Consider the following 15,234-nt stretch of genomic DNA (forward strand, 5'->3'; position numbering starts at 1 on the left):
TTTTAGTTTCTGGCACCCTAAATTATTTTCCGATTACCTTAATATTTATGGCCCAAATACAGATGAACCAAATTTTTGTAAGAAAGTTTTTGATCTAATCAGACGTAAGCCCTGTTGGTGCAACAGGCGTAAATCCACTCTAAAGACTGGTCTTAACTAAGACCGCCGTAGGAGTTACGACCAGGCATAGTTAACTCATTGAGTGCCAATGACGTCGATCGGCGTCAAAGTAAATAGTAACGTTGAGTGCCAATGACGTCGATCGGCGTCAAATGCGTTTTTTGACGGTGGGACGTGGATCAAAGCCTTATGCATCTCCTGTACAAATATTGTAGCTATTGAAGGTGTATAACCTATTTTACGGACCCATTAGGTGGCGACAGTGCTCTCCAGATTAGAGAAAGGTCAGGAAAACAGCAGGAAAAAGCCGTGATGAAAGAGAAACCGATGCATGCTGCAGCCAGAGCCATATAGATTGCTCTGGCTGGAGCTAACGTTAGCTGCGAACAGCAGTCAATCCGCGCCCACAACTGAGCCCCTCTGTCTCTGCTGCATAGTTTCTCCACACGATTAGCCGCCAGAAAAGCAGCACCCGACGCCGAAGGGCCAAACCATTCTCAGCAGTTTGGCTTTTCGGTGTCGCGCTGGGAGCCGGCGCACAAAAACGGAGCGCTCCGAAAATAGATGCTGGGTGCGTGAGGCTGTGTGTTAGTGTGGGGAGGAGTTTGCAGCTGAGGGGGGGGGAGAGGGGGGTGGGGCACGCAGGGCACCACACAACTACACCACGTCACTACATCAGAAAATATTAGCTTCAGAGTCAGTGAATGTGCTTGAAATGCTTCATTTCACAAAAGGCTGAATATCTCAGCTTCTAATTTGAAACGTCTGTTTTTGCTAAAAACAACCTATCTTCTCCGGCTGATAACTAAAGAACGGAAAATGGTATCAATAAACTTTTTTTTGCTGATGATACAATAGTCTCCTCGTTCTTTGTGCGTGTTCGGTGTTTACATAGTAATATCACACAATATTCTGTGGGCCTCGAGAAATCACTGAAAACGCTCTGAAACTCTGGCACTGGGAGCGTCCGTTCTCCAAAAGTGGCTGGCACTCAATGAGTTAAGACCAGTTGGTGCAACTGGCCCCTGATGTTTTGGTGACAAGGGATTCCTGGCAATTTAACTCACGGGGCCCCCCTGTGGCTAGAAATGGAGGTTGGCTCTATCGCCAGGTCCTCCTTGCCAGCCATGTTGTTTTCTAAGCTAGAGGAGCCTGGGATTTTGAAAGGTTTGAGTTATGTCCTAAAAAACTCAGTCAGAATTCTGAACCAGGTTAGGAAAGTTTTGAATATACCAGATGTTTCTGTTCATACACCAATTTGTTTTAATCACTCTTTTTTGCCCTCATGGTCAGAATTTGCCATGCCTGGAGTGAGAAGGGGCTTGTCTCCATCAGAGACCTGTATATTGATGGCCAATTTGCATCCTGTGACCTTCTGAAGAGGGAATTTGAGCTGCCCCAAACGCATCTTTATAGATATATACAAGCTAGACATTATGTCCGATCCAAGATTAGCAATTTTGAAGTTCTCCCAGATGAACATGTTTTTTTTTAGGTCTTGTTAAGCCCTCCCAACTCCAGGCATCTTATTTCTAGGTTTGTGTGTTTGTTCGACGATTGCATTAAGGCCCCCACTGAGAGGATCAGAGAGGTGTGTGGCAGGAGGAACTTGGTGTTGATCTATCTGAAATCATATGGGACAGGAGTCTGTCTGTGGTCCAGCTCTGCTCGGTTAATAGTAGACACCAGGTGATCCAATTTAAAGTTGTTCATCGTGTTCACTATTCCAAGCAGAGGTTAAACAAGATATATCCTTCTGTCTCGCCACTATGTGATAGGTGTCGGGTGTCAGAGGGCACACTGTCCCGTGCTTTTTGGTTTTGCCCTCCACTGTCCGGATTCTGGGCCAAAATATTTGACTGGTACTCTAAGGCCTACAAAATAACCCTTCAACCAGAGGCGGAACTCGCCATCTTTGGCTGCTCAGAGTCCTCTTTGCTCCTCCCAATGGCCGTGCAGTAGTGATGCGCGGGTCAGGTTTTTTTAAGGCCCGCCCCAACCCAACCCGTCATTGGAGCCAGCCCGCCCCGCCCGCCCCGTTAAAATATCTGAAAATTCCGAACCCAGCCCAACCCAGCAGCCCGCAACGGCTAATTTAATGTAATATGTCTCCGGACGCAGGAGGAGCACAGCAGAGCTTCCAAGGTGTGCAAAGTAGCTAAAACTCTGTCTCTCTCCCCCCTCTCTCTCTCTCTCTCTCACACACACACACACACACACACAGACACTCACATGCTGCCCTGCGCGACAACAGTTGTAGCCTAGGCCTGCTCTGGATGAGTTGCGCTGCTGCTTTCATGTCGGTCTTTCTTCAATTAATCCATGGTCTTCAGATAGCGCGACCGACTACACTTCCCCAAAGTGCAGATGGCGTGACCGCGCAGTGTTTCAAATGGAGGTAGCAGGTAGAGGTAGGCACTAGGCAGGCTACAGAAACAGTTCTTATTCTTCCCCATTTATTTTAATTACCTCATGCGCTCTCAATTGGCCATGTTGCAGTAGTAGGCTAAACGTAGTAGTGCAGCAGGTGCGCACACGGCTTGCAGATACGGCCAGACTCGCTGTCTGATTTCTTTTAATTACCTCATGCGCACTCAATTGTTCACAGCCTACTCACGTTGCAGTAAAGTTGACAAATAGATCACAGTCGAGTCCACAACAGAAAATCTGCGGTGGCATTATATGGACACTTCAAATAATAATTACAGCGAATAATCCTTCCAAAATGTTTGTTTTGAGACCACATAGGCTACCTCATTGAAGCGTTTCTTTACTCCATGTAGGCTATATATAGAGAGTGCAGCAGGAGTCTGTCTGATTGTGTGTACCTACGTGTGAGAGAGAGTTAACGTCTTTAAGGTTAATTACTCTGCGTGTTTCATTGCTCTAAATTATTTAATAATGTTGCTTTGTCACGTTCTGAGCCTGCCCCGCCCGCACCCGCGATATTTTCATAATTTGCCAACCGAGCCCGCCTGCGGGGCGGCCCAGCCCGCGGGACCCGGCGGGTTCTGGGTGACCCGCGCATCACTACCGTGCAGCAATCTTTGACACAGGGGATGACTGTTGCCAAGAAACTAATTCTGAAGGAATGGAAATCCTCCTCTCCACCTTCTTTTCAGCTGTGGCTGACGGACATGGTCTCGGTTGTGTGTATGGAGAGACTCAAGGTTCCAAAGGACTAATTCATTGGGCAAGTTTTTAGTTATCTGGGACCCGTTCCTGGCCTATTTTGACGAGGTTAAAAATGACAAGTGACTCACCCGGCCGATTATTTATGGACCAATCCAAACAAGTTCATTTCGTCTATCTATTATTAACTATTAGTTTTTCTTATTGAAGGACTGTGTGTATTTTGTCATACCTGACAGTTTCGACTGCTGCTTCCTGCAGTCTTCCTCAGAGACGTCACGTGATGTTGTTGTGACGTGCTGTATGGCTGGTTTATGAGGGGTTGGCCATCCCACCTGGATAGGTGGGATGACCATGCCCCCTGCTGGCCGGTAGTTTATGGAGGAGGACTGTGTCCCAGGTGTGGGATAGCATGTAAGCCCCCTCATCCCGGTTCACAGTCCGGGGTGCACGGCCAACCCCTCATAAACCAGCCATACAGCACGTCACAACAACATCACGTGACGTCTCTGAGGAAGACTGCAGGAAGCAGCAGTCGAAACTGTCAGGTATGACAAAATACACACAGTCTTTCAATAAGAAAAACTAATAGTTATTTATGGACCACTTGTAGTGGATCCCATGCACAGTATCTTTTGTAAGCACATAAGCATTTTATAATAATAATAATAATAATGAGATGGAATTTCTGATTATAAAGATGAGAGTTGTAGTAGAGGGAGTTTAGTGCAGTTACGTAGACAGATCATCTGTACTAAACCATTCAACATCCAACGAATCAAAGTATAGATGTTTGAGGACCATTACACTATACACAATCTATTAAATTGTAGGCATTGCTGGTGATAACAGAAAACAAGTTAAACTGTTGACTTTTAGATGAAACATTTCTGTGTGGATCCACAGTCATGGCCTCAAACATGGTGGTATTTACTCCCCCCCCCCCCCCAGAGATTATTATTTAACAGCCAGCAGGATACGCTAATTGACCTTTCCTAAGCCCTGCCCCTTTTCAGAACCTAAGTCAACTATCCCCTTTCCTGTTATACTAGACACTGTAAGACACTGTCATGTTCAAACCGTACAATCATCTTCAAACAAATCGACAAAGAAACATAATAATTGATTGACATGACAAAACAATATACATAGATGTATCATGTAACAACTTCAAGCAACAAATCCATTAAAGGAAAATAATTAAATCCTTACAAATTCCTACTGTTTTAATTGCTTTACTATTCTTCAGTCCATATAATGTTTCAATATAGTTTTTGATGTCTATTTTGAATTGTTGTATGTGTGGTTTCTTTTTAGTCCATTTGCATTTGTGAATGTAATATTTTTCATGATAAAAAATATTTTACAATAAATATTATTCTTTTACAGAGATATTCTAGATCTAACCAAAATAATTTTGTACATAGGCAAAAAAAGAAAAGACAAATCTCACACTTTCCTGGTCCATCATGATGTTTTGGTGCTGTATGTCCTCAGTGTGTTTGCTTGGCTGTTCGGGGCGTGGCCAGTGTGATCCAATCACCAAGGAGTGTGTCTGCGACCCCTTCTGGACGGAGAACCTAATTCGCCGTTTCCTTGGCGACGGAGAGAGCAACTGTGGTATTATTATTTATTTGTTTATTTATTTATTTATTGACAGCTTAAATGGATTAATTGATATTTTGAGATGATTCCTGTGGAAAGCTGATAGTTCCCAAGTCTTTTTTATGTATTGCACAAAAGCAAATACTGAACAACATATTGTAATATTTGTGATTTCACATTTGACGGAGCCGTGATGATGTCATCAGTGATGTCATCCTTCTTGGTTGAGCAGACTGGGTGGGTCTAAGTCCAGTGGGGGTTGGGGGGGGGCAAACTGGCTGGGTCTAACAGCTCGCAAAAGGCTATTGACTGATGCGAGTGACACAACATGAGGTCGTATTTATTTTAAAATAGGGACTTGATGTAAAAGCCGTAAGTCTTGTCAGATGCTTCTGTCTCCTCCTCAGAGTGGAGGATGCTGTACGTCATCCTGTCCAGCTTCACACTCATTGTCCTCATCCTGTCTGTCAGCTGGACGCTGGTCTGCTGCTGCAGGTGGTGAGCTACACTGACCTCAGACCAGCTACTACTCCTACACTGACCCCAGACCAGCTGCCACACTGACCCCAGACCAGCTGCTACACTGACCGCAGACCAGCTGCCACACTGACCCCAGACCAGCTGCTACACTGACCGCAGACCAGCTGCTACACTGACACCAGACCAGCTGCTACACTGACACCAGACCAGCTGCTACACTGACCTCAATCCAGCTACTGCTGCTACACTGACCCCAGACCAGCTGCTACTGCTACACTGACAGTATATAAACATCGGCAATTGGCCAAAAGAGTTGGAAATGATCAGATATCGGATATTGGTGGAGGGAAAAATCTATATCGTGCATCCCCTAAAAATATCCCTAAAAGACAGTTATTTAGAGTAATCATATTTTCTTTTCTGTCTTTTTGGTGGCAGATACAGTATGTGAAGTTGGTAAAGACGTATCATCAGATTTACTGCTGTTATCAAAGTAACAGTAACATGTGTGTAACTCAAAAGCAAATTGTTACAAAGTGTTAATGTGCATGTGAACACTGTGCTGACTGTTCAGGAGGAGGAGGACCAGGGTGAGGAGGAAAACCAGGTACAGCATCCTGGACAACATGGACGAGCAGGAGCACCTGGAGCTCCAGCCAAAATACAGTGAGTCATTCCAGCCCAGGACAGAGATTAGGCCCTAAACTCTGTCCTGGGCTTCAAACTTATATTTAATTATGCAACTTTTTTGGTCTCTGTGGGGAAAAATGGGTCGTGTAGAACAGTTCCCAACCTTTTTTGTGCCAAGGACCGGTAGATACAGTACATGGGAAAAAAAGTTGGGGGCCGGTTGTCAATTTTAATGGTTTTAGTTACATATTTACTCACCAGGTGGCGACAAAGGGTAAATAACAGCCTGTTGTGTTGTACTGTATGTAGCCTACAGTATTTATGTTTTTGTTTCAACTACAAACATAAATAAACGTCAACTTGAAACTATGTTTCAACTACCACACACTGTGTGTGGTAGTTGAAACATAGTTTCAAGTTGACGTTTATAAAAAAAAATATATATATATTTTTTTTTGTGGACCGGGCTCGTGGCCCGGTACCGGTCCGCGGCCCGGTGGTTGGGGATCACCGGTGTAGAATACACTGAGAAACAGATTATAAATAAAGAAGAATAGAGCAAGCAGAGTCGTATTACAACCAACACACTAGAATGAAATAGTATAAATATACATAATATAATAATAATAATAATAATAATAATAATAATAATAATAACAATAATAATAAAAACATTACTTATATAGCACTTTTTAATGGTTAATAAGAAAAGCGGAAGCAGAATTCTTGGTCGGGCGCCAAAGTCCTCGCAGTATGTGCCATAGGGCTATGGCATGGCCGGTGATCCTGTGGCACAGCTGGCGTACAGCTCTCAAAAAAAGTGACTTGACGCAGCTGACGTGAACAGTGCAAGTATAATATAATATAGATGGGTATAATATAATATAGATGGGGAGATAACAGGAGAGGGTGAAAGCGATTACCAAGTATATGCACTACATTTTCTCCTTGGGCTAACTTCTAGTCAATGACTGCGTTTACATGGACTTGAGTATCCCTGAGGGGTGTACCACGAAGCAAGATTAGTGGCTTCGCGAGGTAACTTCAGGTTTAACCCTAGGTTTGCCGTACCACAACGCTAGTTAACTTCTTACCGAGATAGATCACCATAGCAACTTATGCTCTACGCCGGCTAACCTGCTTTGTAGCAGGTTAAGTTCAGAGGATAAGATCAAAACCCATGAAAGACCCACCTGCTTACCAATCAGCTCTATGGAAACAGAGAGTCCCCATTCATATGGTCCCCATATGAAAAATACATTGCATTCAAATGAAAAAGGGGAAAAAAAGGCTCCTGTTGAATTAATCGAGGACTGAAGCCTTGAAGTTGTTGCAGGCTACATTTAAATTAAGCCCTGCTTACCACTTTGGAATATGTTTTTATATATTAATTGTTGTGCTCTCAAGTAGGCTAGATACTAGAGATGCCCGGATGAGCTTTTATGCCATCCTAATCCGCGTGTATGCATGAACCGTCCGCGCAAATTATTTCATACTATTTATAGATCCGCGCCCGCCATGCACCCGACCGTTATAAACGCTATAAAAGGAGCGAACTTACGGTTTCTGCTGCCGTTGGTGCGCTGCAGTCCAAGACTCCAAATAAACTTCCATGCTGGTCCAGTCCACCACTTGCCCTCATGTAGTTTACTCGACTATTAATCAGAATGTTTACTTTTATGATCCAGCCCGCCCGCGGGGCGGGATATCCGCGGTCAGCGCGGTTATAACTGCGGCCCGCGCATCACTACTAGATACGTTGTTTGACCCCGCCAATCGCTTGCAGCTGAATGGTGAGTGGAGAAATATCACTAAACCGGCATAAAAAGGTTACATAAACGTCTCCAAAGTGCACGGTGCCGTGTATTTTCACTTGTGTGTGACATCATTCACCTTTTTTGGGCCAAGACTGTGTGGGATTCCCTTGGATTTCCTCTTCACGGTGGTCTGTCCCCATTTGCACGCTGCTGCTTCTTTCTTTCATTTTAGTCACAACACCTTCATCCTATAGTCTGTATACTACAGACTTGAATAGGTCAGCATTTCAATGCTTTCTCATATCTAAACTGCAAGGTATATTTAATTATTTCGTCACCAAAAGACAAAACTCCTCCTTTCCTCATCGCTCCAGAAGTGAGACTTTGTTCAAGCCATGCCTGCACAGGTAGTCTGCTGCAGTCAGAAGCCAGGACTACCCTGCACGTTGTGGGAGTTCTATAGAAGTCTATTGGACAACCCTGCACATTGTGGGAGTTCTATAGAAGTCTATTGGACTACCCTGCATGTTGTGGGAGTTCTATAGAAGTCTATTGGACTACCCTGCACATTGTGGGAGTTCTATAGATGTCTATTGGACTACCCTGTATGTTGTGGGAGTTCTATAGAAGTCTATTGGACTACCCTGCACATTGTGGGAGTTCTATAGAAGTCTATTGGACTACCCTGCATGTTGTGGGAGTTCTATAGAAGTCTATTGGACTACCCTGCACATTGTGGGAGTTCTATAGAAGTCTATTGGACTACCCTGCATGTTGTGGGAGTTCTATAGAAGTCTATTGGACTACCCTGCACATTGTGGGAGTTCTATAGAAGTCTATTGGACTACCCTGCATGTTGTGGGAGTTCTATAGAAGTCTATTGGACTACCCTGCATGTTGTGGGAGTTCTGTAGAAGTATATTGGACTACCCTGCACATTGTGGGAGTTCTATAGAAGTCTATTGGACTACCCTGCATGTTGTGGGAGTTATATAGAAGTCTATTGGACTACCCTGCATGTTGTGGGAGTTCTATAAAAGTCTATTGGACTACCCTGCATGTTGTGGGAGTTCTAGAAGTCTATTGGACTACTCTGCACATTGTGGGAGTTCTATAGAAGTCTATTGGACTACCCTGCATGTTGTGGGAGTTCTATAGAAGTCTATTGGACTACCCTGCATGTTGTGGGAGTTCTATAGGAGTCTATTGGACTACCCTGCATGTTGTGGGAGTTCTATAGAAGTCTATTGGACTACCCTGCATGTTGTGGGAGTTCTATAGAAGTCTATTGGACTACCCTGCATGTTGTGGGAGTTCTATAGGAGTCTATTGGACTACCCTGCATGTTGTGGGAGTTCTATAGAAGTCTATTGGACTACCCTGCATGTTGTGGGAGTTCTATAGAAGTCTATTGGACTACCCTGCATGTTGTGGGAGTTCTATAGAAGTCTATTGGACTACCCTGCATGTTGTGGGAGTTCTATAGAAGTCTATTTGACTACCCTGCATGTTGTGGGAGTTCTATAGAAGTCTATTGGACTACCCTGCATGTTGTGGGAGTTCTATAGAAGTCTATTGGACTACCCTGCATGTTGTGGGAGTTCTATAGAAGTCTATTGGACTACCCTGCATGTTGTGGGAGTTCTATAGGAGTCTATTGGACTACCCTGCATGTTGTGGGAGTTCTATAGAAGTCTATTGGACTACCCTGCATGTTGTGGGAGTTCTATAGAAGTCTATTGGACTACCCTGCACATTGAAGAATGATGAGAAAGATGTACCCATTATGTTAAAAAGTGACACCAAGGGGTCCTGACCAAATGTCAGTATGTTGACAAGTTGGGAGCTGGATCTCATCTTATGTGTGTGTGTACAATTTAGTCGCATCTAGTGAACAGACTTGGCAGAAATGGAATAAAATATTCAATATATTCATAATAATGCATGTTCAAGTATGTTTTAATTAGTGTATAATCACCTGAAAATAAAAAATCTTTATGTTATGTACCGTATATATTTACTGTACATAGGGAGCAGGTCTTCAAGTCGCACCGCCATGTTTCTACAGTAGCCCAGAACGGACAAACCAAACACTGGCTCTAGAGCGGCCCTTTCGCGTTTCTCGAAAGTTTCCCCTACACAGAGGGGTATTCATTTACTTGCAATCTACAACCATCACCACTAGATGCCACTAAATCCTACACACTAGTCCTTTAAAAATTATATCAAATGAAAGAAAAACAGGACTGTGTATGATGAGCTCCAGCACAGTTTCCAGAGCAGTGTCCTCTGTGCAGGTGTGAAACACCGCAGCACGGAGCACAACTCCAGCCTGATGATGTCAGAGTCGGAGGTGGACAGCGACCAGGACACCGTGTTCACCCGGGACCGTCCCGTACGTAGCCGGACTCGGGCCAATGCCCAGGCCGCCCGCAACGGACATGCCTTCGGCTGACGGGGGACAGGACTGTGGAGAGACCTGCTGCAAGGAGTTGAAGGAACAGTACTGAGAATACCACAAATAATACCAAGACATGATTTTTGGTCCATATCACCAGAGGAAGTGAGCTATAGCTTCCCCAGATAAACAGATGGATGTGGTGCAGAAGGTTGTTGGATCAATCCCTACATCAGACTGTGGCTTCTGAAATGTTCACAGTTACAGTATAAGCTTTTATCATCAGTAGTTTGAACACTGATATCAATACACTGAGGAAGGAGCCTGGACAAAGTCCATGTCTCTACCTCAGTGAGATAAACACCTGCTTGACATAGTTGTTCTCTGGTTCAAATCCCAGCTGTCTCACTCTTTACGCTTTCAAATCAGATGCCAAAGCCCAAACTGAGAAACCCATACAGAGTCTAGATGTGTTTTTTGAGTTTCGTCTTCAGTTACACCTAGCGCCCGCCCAGGCCCAGCGCTCTACACACAAAATAATCCTCCTTCCCATGTGAGTAAATGTTGAGCTGTCTGTGGTTTTCTCTCTCATAATCCCCTGCTCATATCAAACTCTCTGAGCCACTGGGTCCCACTTCTTAAGAAGTTTTTTTCCGCAGAGCTTTTCAGTCTTGCGCCTGGGTGTCCACTTTAAAAACTCTTCAACTGACTGAGGGCTCGAACCCACAACCTCAAAACTTGCATGCTACTGTCAAACTCTGTGAGCCATTGAGTCAAGTCATTTCTGTCAGAGGTTTTCAATCTTCACTTGGGAAGTTCTTCAATGTCCAAGCTTTCGCTGAGACTCAAACCCAAAACCTCCAAACTGTGATGTGTCATTTACAATGGGACAAAAGAGAGTAGAGCGCGCACATCCACTCAAAATTGCAGGTGCAGGACAAGGGGTCAAACAATGTAGAAAAAGAGTAGAGTCTGCACACTGCTGAACAAGATGTCTCCCAGACGTCTGGGAGACATCTTGTTCAGCAGTGTGCGGACTCTACTCTTTTTCTTCATTTACAATGGGGACATGGCCCCACCATTTTTATGTGCTCAGAGGTCAAATATGGTATGAAAAATCTATAGAGAAGTCTGGAAAAGTATGCAATTTTGAACTGGAAAATGTGTAGGAACCCTTTCTTTGAGAAAAAACAGATTTGAAGGGCTTTTATTTGCTGGCCAGCCACATGAAGATCATCTTTGAAAATAAAATGTGGGTGGCTGTGGCTCAGGAGGTAGAGCGGGTCGTCCACTAATTGCTTTCGATAAAAGAGGTTGGTGGTTCAATCCCTGCTTCCTCCAGTATGTCGAAGTGTGCCAGCACCCTGCGTGGTAGCTTGTCATTGGTGTATGAATGAATGGGTGAATTTTGGCGCTTTGGATAAAAATGCAGTCCATTTATCAAAATGTGATTTGACTTGAAGAGTTCGATTGACTGACCGGACATGCAGAGAGAGAGGAGACTGCTGGCACCATGGAGACCGACTCTGGCCTCTGTGTGGATCTGATCACAGAGACTGGTGAGTGTAAATAAAATACTCCGTACAAACCACTCGGTTTGATCACAGCAGGAGTTTAAAACCTGCAACACTTTCAGAGTTGTCGGCATAGGGTGGGACAAAATATTGAAATATCGTGATGCTTCCTCTTGTGTTAATTTGCACAGATTGAAAAAAGATTGGTGAGGCAATATTTTGTATTCTTTTAAACATTTTAACTGTCTGCACTTTGTTGCACTGTACATCATTTCATTTCAATTCTGTAAATAAATACAGAATTCCTGCTTTATGCCTTTTTAGGGGTATTTTACCCTCTTCAGTTACACAGATAGTATGTATCGTAGATGAAATTTCCTGCAGACAGTGTATCGATTATCGCAGAATCCTTGTATCGTGATACCATTGTTATTGAGGGCCAAGTATCATGATAGTATCGTATCGTGAGTTACTCTGTGATTCCCACCGCTAATCAGGAATGCGCAGAACGCTTCCTATTGGACGCTCAGCCTAAGAGCTTTAACTCATTCATGGCCAGTTAAGGACTGCCAATATTTAGCACAGGCCAAAGATTTTCATAATTGTTGGTCATCTTTCAAGACCCACAGTAAATTATCTATTAGCACCAGAGTGATTTGCAATACCTCAAAATGAAGATGTACGTCTCTGGGTTCACCAGGAAAAAAAAAGTGAGCTTTTAGCATGTTCTGTACTCTACTTATATCCATTTATATACACCCTGTTTTCACCCAAAAGGTCTCTCTGAGATGACAAACAGGAGAAAAGTCAATTTCTGTAAAATACACATTCTCACGCTCTCAATTCTTTTATTTTGAACTGTATTGACATCAGACATGTAAATATTATTCGTTATGACACAAATGAAAAAAAAAAAAAATATATATATATATATATATATATATATACACATGAAGTGCTTTTTTTTTACATTCAACAATACAGCAGTGTGAGTGAGTGTGCAGACAGACACACAGACAGACAGACAGACAGACACACCGACAGACAGACAGACAGACAGACAGACAGACAGACACACACACACACACACACACACACACACACACACACACACACACACACACACACACACACACACACACACACACACACACACACACACGATCCCCCTTCGTTGCGTGATTTCTAACCCCACATAGGATAAGCAATAACCACGCCCTGTGGCGCCGGGATTGGCCAGGAGCAACACTGGAGGGCACGCAGCCCAGCGATTTCATGAACCAAGTGAATAGCTCTTGAGAACGGACAGCGGGCTGCTGTGACTGCCGCTTCTGGCTTGTCTTCTTGCCTCCCTGCTATTTGATCGTTCCCGTTTTCCCCTCGGCTATTCAACACTTCCTCACCGCCCTCTGGATTACCCGTCAAACTGATCGATCATTTCCTCATTCCTCCGATGATCAAACACATCTCTCTGGATTACTTTCTCCGGTTTTCTCCCGGCTGGCACAGAGGAAAGCGACCAGCTCGTGCAGCGCGCCGATGGGGGTTTCAATGGCGTTTCTCCTGTCTGCACAAGGAGGAAGCGTTTATCCGTTTTCTGATATTCCTCCTGCTCAATTTCAAAACAACAGCTGCGGTATGTGTTTGTTCACGTGTTGTCTTAGATGCTAGGGACCTGATACTATGTCACAGGCTGAGGAAGTGTTTGAAATACGCCCTGTACTAATAAAAACAAAAACACGTCAAACACGTCTTTGGCGTGGATGGCTATTTCTGATAACACGTCAAAGACGTCTTTGGCGGTGAATGAGTTAATTGGCACCAGTCCAGATGGTGCCAATTGTCCTGAGCCATTCACAGGTTTTGATAACACTTTGTTTTAATAGTCGGCCTACAGTCTACAGATTATTATTTCAACAGCTTATTAGTTAACATTCAACAGGTCAACTGTTTCGCTTTTGTCTGTAGATGTTTAACAGCATTCTGAGAACATGTAGCTACAGTATGTTCATGAATTGTTGCATGATAATACTCTATAGAAAACCTGCTGCTTTATTTTCCCTGCATCTGCTTTTGAACAAATCACAACCATCTTCATCAAGTCAAACCACAAAGTTACTCCAAGCTGAAATAATCATTTCAAAGATCAAACAACCAAATAGTACAAGCCAGCTTGTTCTATCTTGTGAATGGTTCAGTGCATAGGTGGAATACGATCTCAATAACAAATGTAAAATGCAAGTGTCCAAATGATCCAAGGCACACTGTAGGGCAAGCCATATTCTGGCTTGGAAGCAACCTCCAAGTGGCCCTCGGTGAAATGAATGGGCTACTTTTTTAACTACATGCGTTTGTTTAAAATGTGTCATTGCCAAAAGCAGAAAAGAAAAAAGTTTAAATAGGTTGTTGGAAATGTCTGGCCCATCTACAGTACATTTCCTGGTTTTAAAATCTGGTCATTTGTAATTGTATAGACCTGCTTAAGGGTTTGTGCAACATTAAAATAACCCGACAGTATAGCTTGGATTGTTTTTGAAATTATTGGTAAATGTAATTACTAATTTTCAGTAACTTGCCCAACACTGCATATCTGTTTTATTGTTCCACTACTTGCAGTACTTCATCATAGTGATAATGGGTACAACAATAATAGATCACAGATTGACAGTTGTCTTGTCCCACACTGTGCCACAGCAACACCAAGATTATGTGTGCAATGGGCATTAATTGAAGCAAAAAAAATAAAGTAACACAAGAGTTACATTTCCTAGTAACTACTTTTATTATGCAGTAATTTGTAAAGTAATTCAATTACTTTTTGAGAAGTAGCTGTAACTAATTACTGTAGCCTACTAATTGCCCAACACTGATCACGACAAAGAGCCACCAGCAGGTTTAACCCCGAGTTCACCGGGAGAAACGGAAGGTTTAACCCCGAGTTCACCGGGAGAAACGGAAGGTTTAACCCCGAGTTCACCGGGACAAACAGCAGGTTTAACCCCGAGTTCACTGGGACAAACAGCAGGTTTAACCCCGAGTTCACGGTGACAAACAGCCGGTTTGAGTTCACGGCCACAAACAGCCGGTTTAACCCCGAGTTCACTGGGAGAAACAGCAGGTTTAACTCCGAGTTCACTGGGACAAACAGCAGGTTTAACCCCGAGATCACCGCGACAAACAGCAGGTTTAACCCCGAGTTCACCGGGACAAACAGCAGGTTTAACCCCGAGTTCACGGTGACAAACAGCCGGTTTAACGCCGAGTTCACGGCGACAAACAGCCGGTTTAACCCCGAGTTCACTGGGAGAAACAGCAGGTTTAACTCCGAGTTCACTGGGACAAACAGCAGGTTTAACCCCAAGTTCACCAGGAGAAACAGCAGGTTTAACTCCGAGTTCACCGGGACAAACAGCAGGTTTAACCCCGAGTTCACTGGGACAAACAGCAGGTTTAACCCCAAGTTCACCAGGAGAAACAGCAGGTTTAACCCCGAGTTCACTGGGACAAACAGCAGGTTTAACCCCAAGTTCACCAGGAGAAACAGCAGGTTTAACTCCCGAGTTCACTGGGACAAACAGCAGGTTTAACCCCAAGTTCA

At 43.9% G+C, this 15,234-nt stretch overlaps 1 pseudogene across 1 annotated transcript in view; it reads left to right on the forward strand.

The window, feature by feature from the left end:
* LOC310787387 overlaps nt 1–10,179 on the forward strand; it is a 53,490-nt pseudogene extending 43,311 nt beyond the window's left edge. The window contains exons 13-16 of the transcript in view: nt 4,750–4,872; nt 5,265–5,355; nt 5,912–6,003; nt 10,022–10,179. The product of the transcript in view is annotated as an uncharacterized misc_RNA (transcript). The remainder of the gene's footprint in view (nt 1–4,749; nt 4,873–5,264; nt 5,356–5,911; nt 6,004–10,021) is intronic.
* Nucleotides 10,180–15,234: the final 5,055 nt, after the last annotated feature.

The sequence above is a fragment of the Poromitra crassiceps genome (assembly GCF_964638095.1).
Source record: "Poromitra crassiceps genome assembly, chromosome: 1".
Lineage (NCBI taxonomy): Eukaryota > Metazoa > Chordata > Actinopteri > Beryciformes > Melamphaidae > Poromitra > Poromitra crassiceps.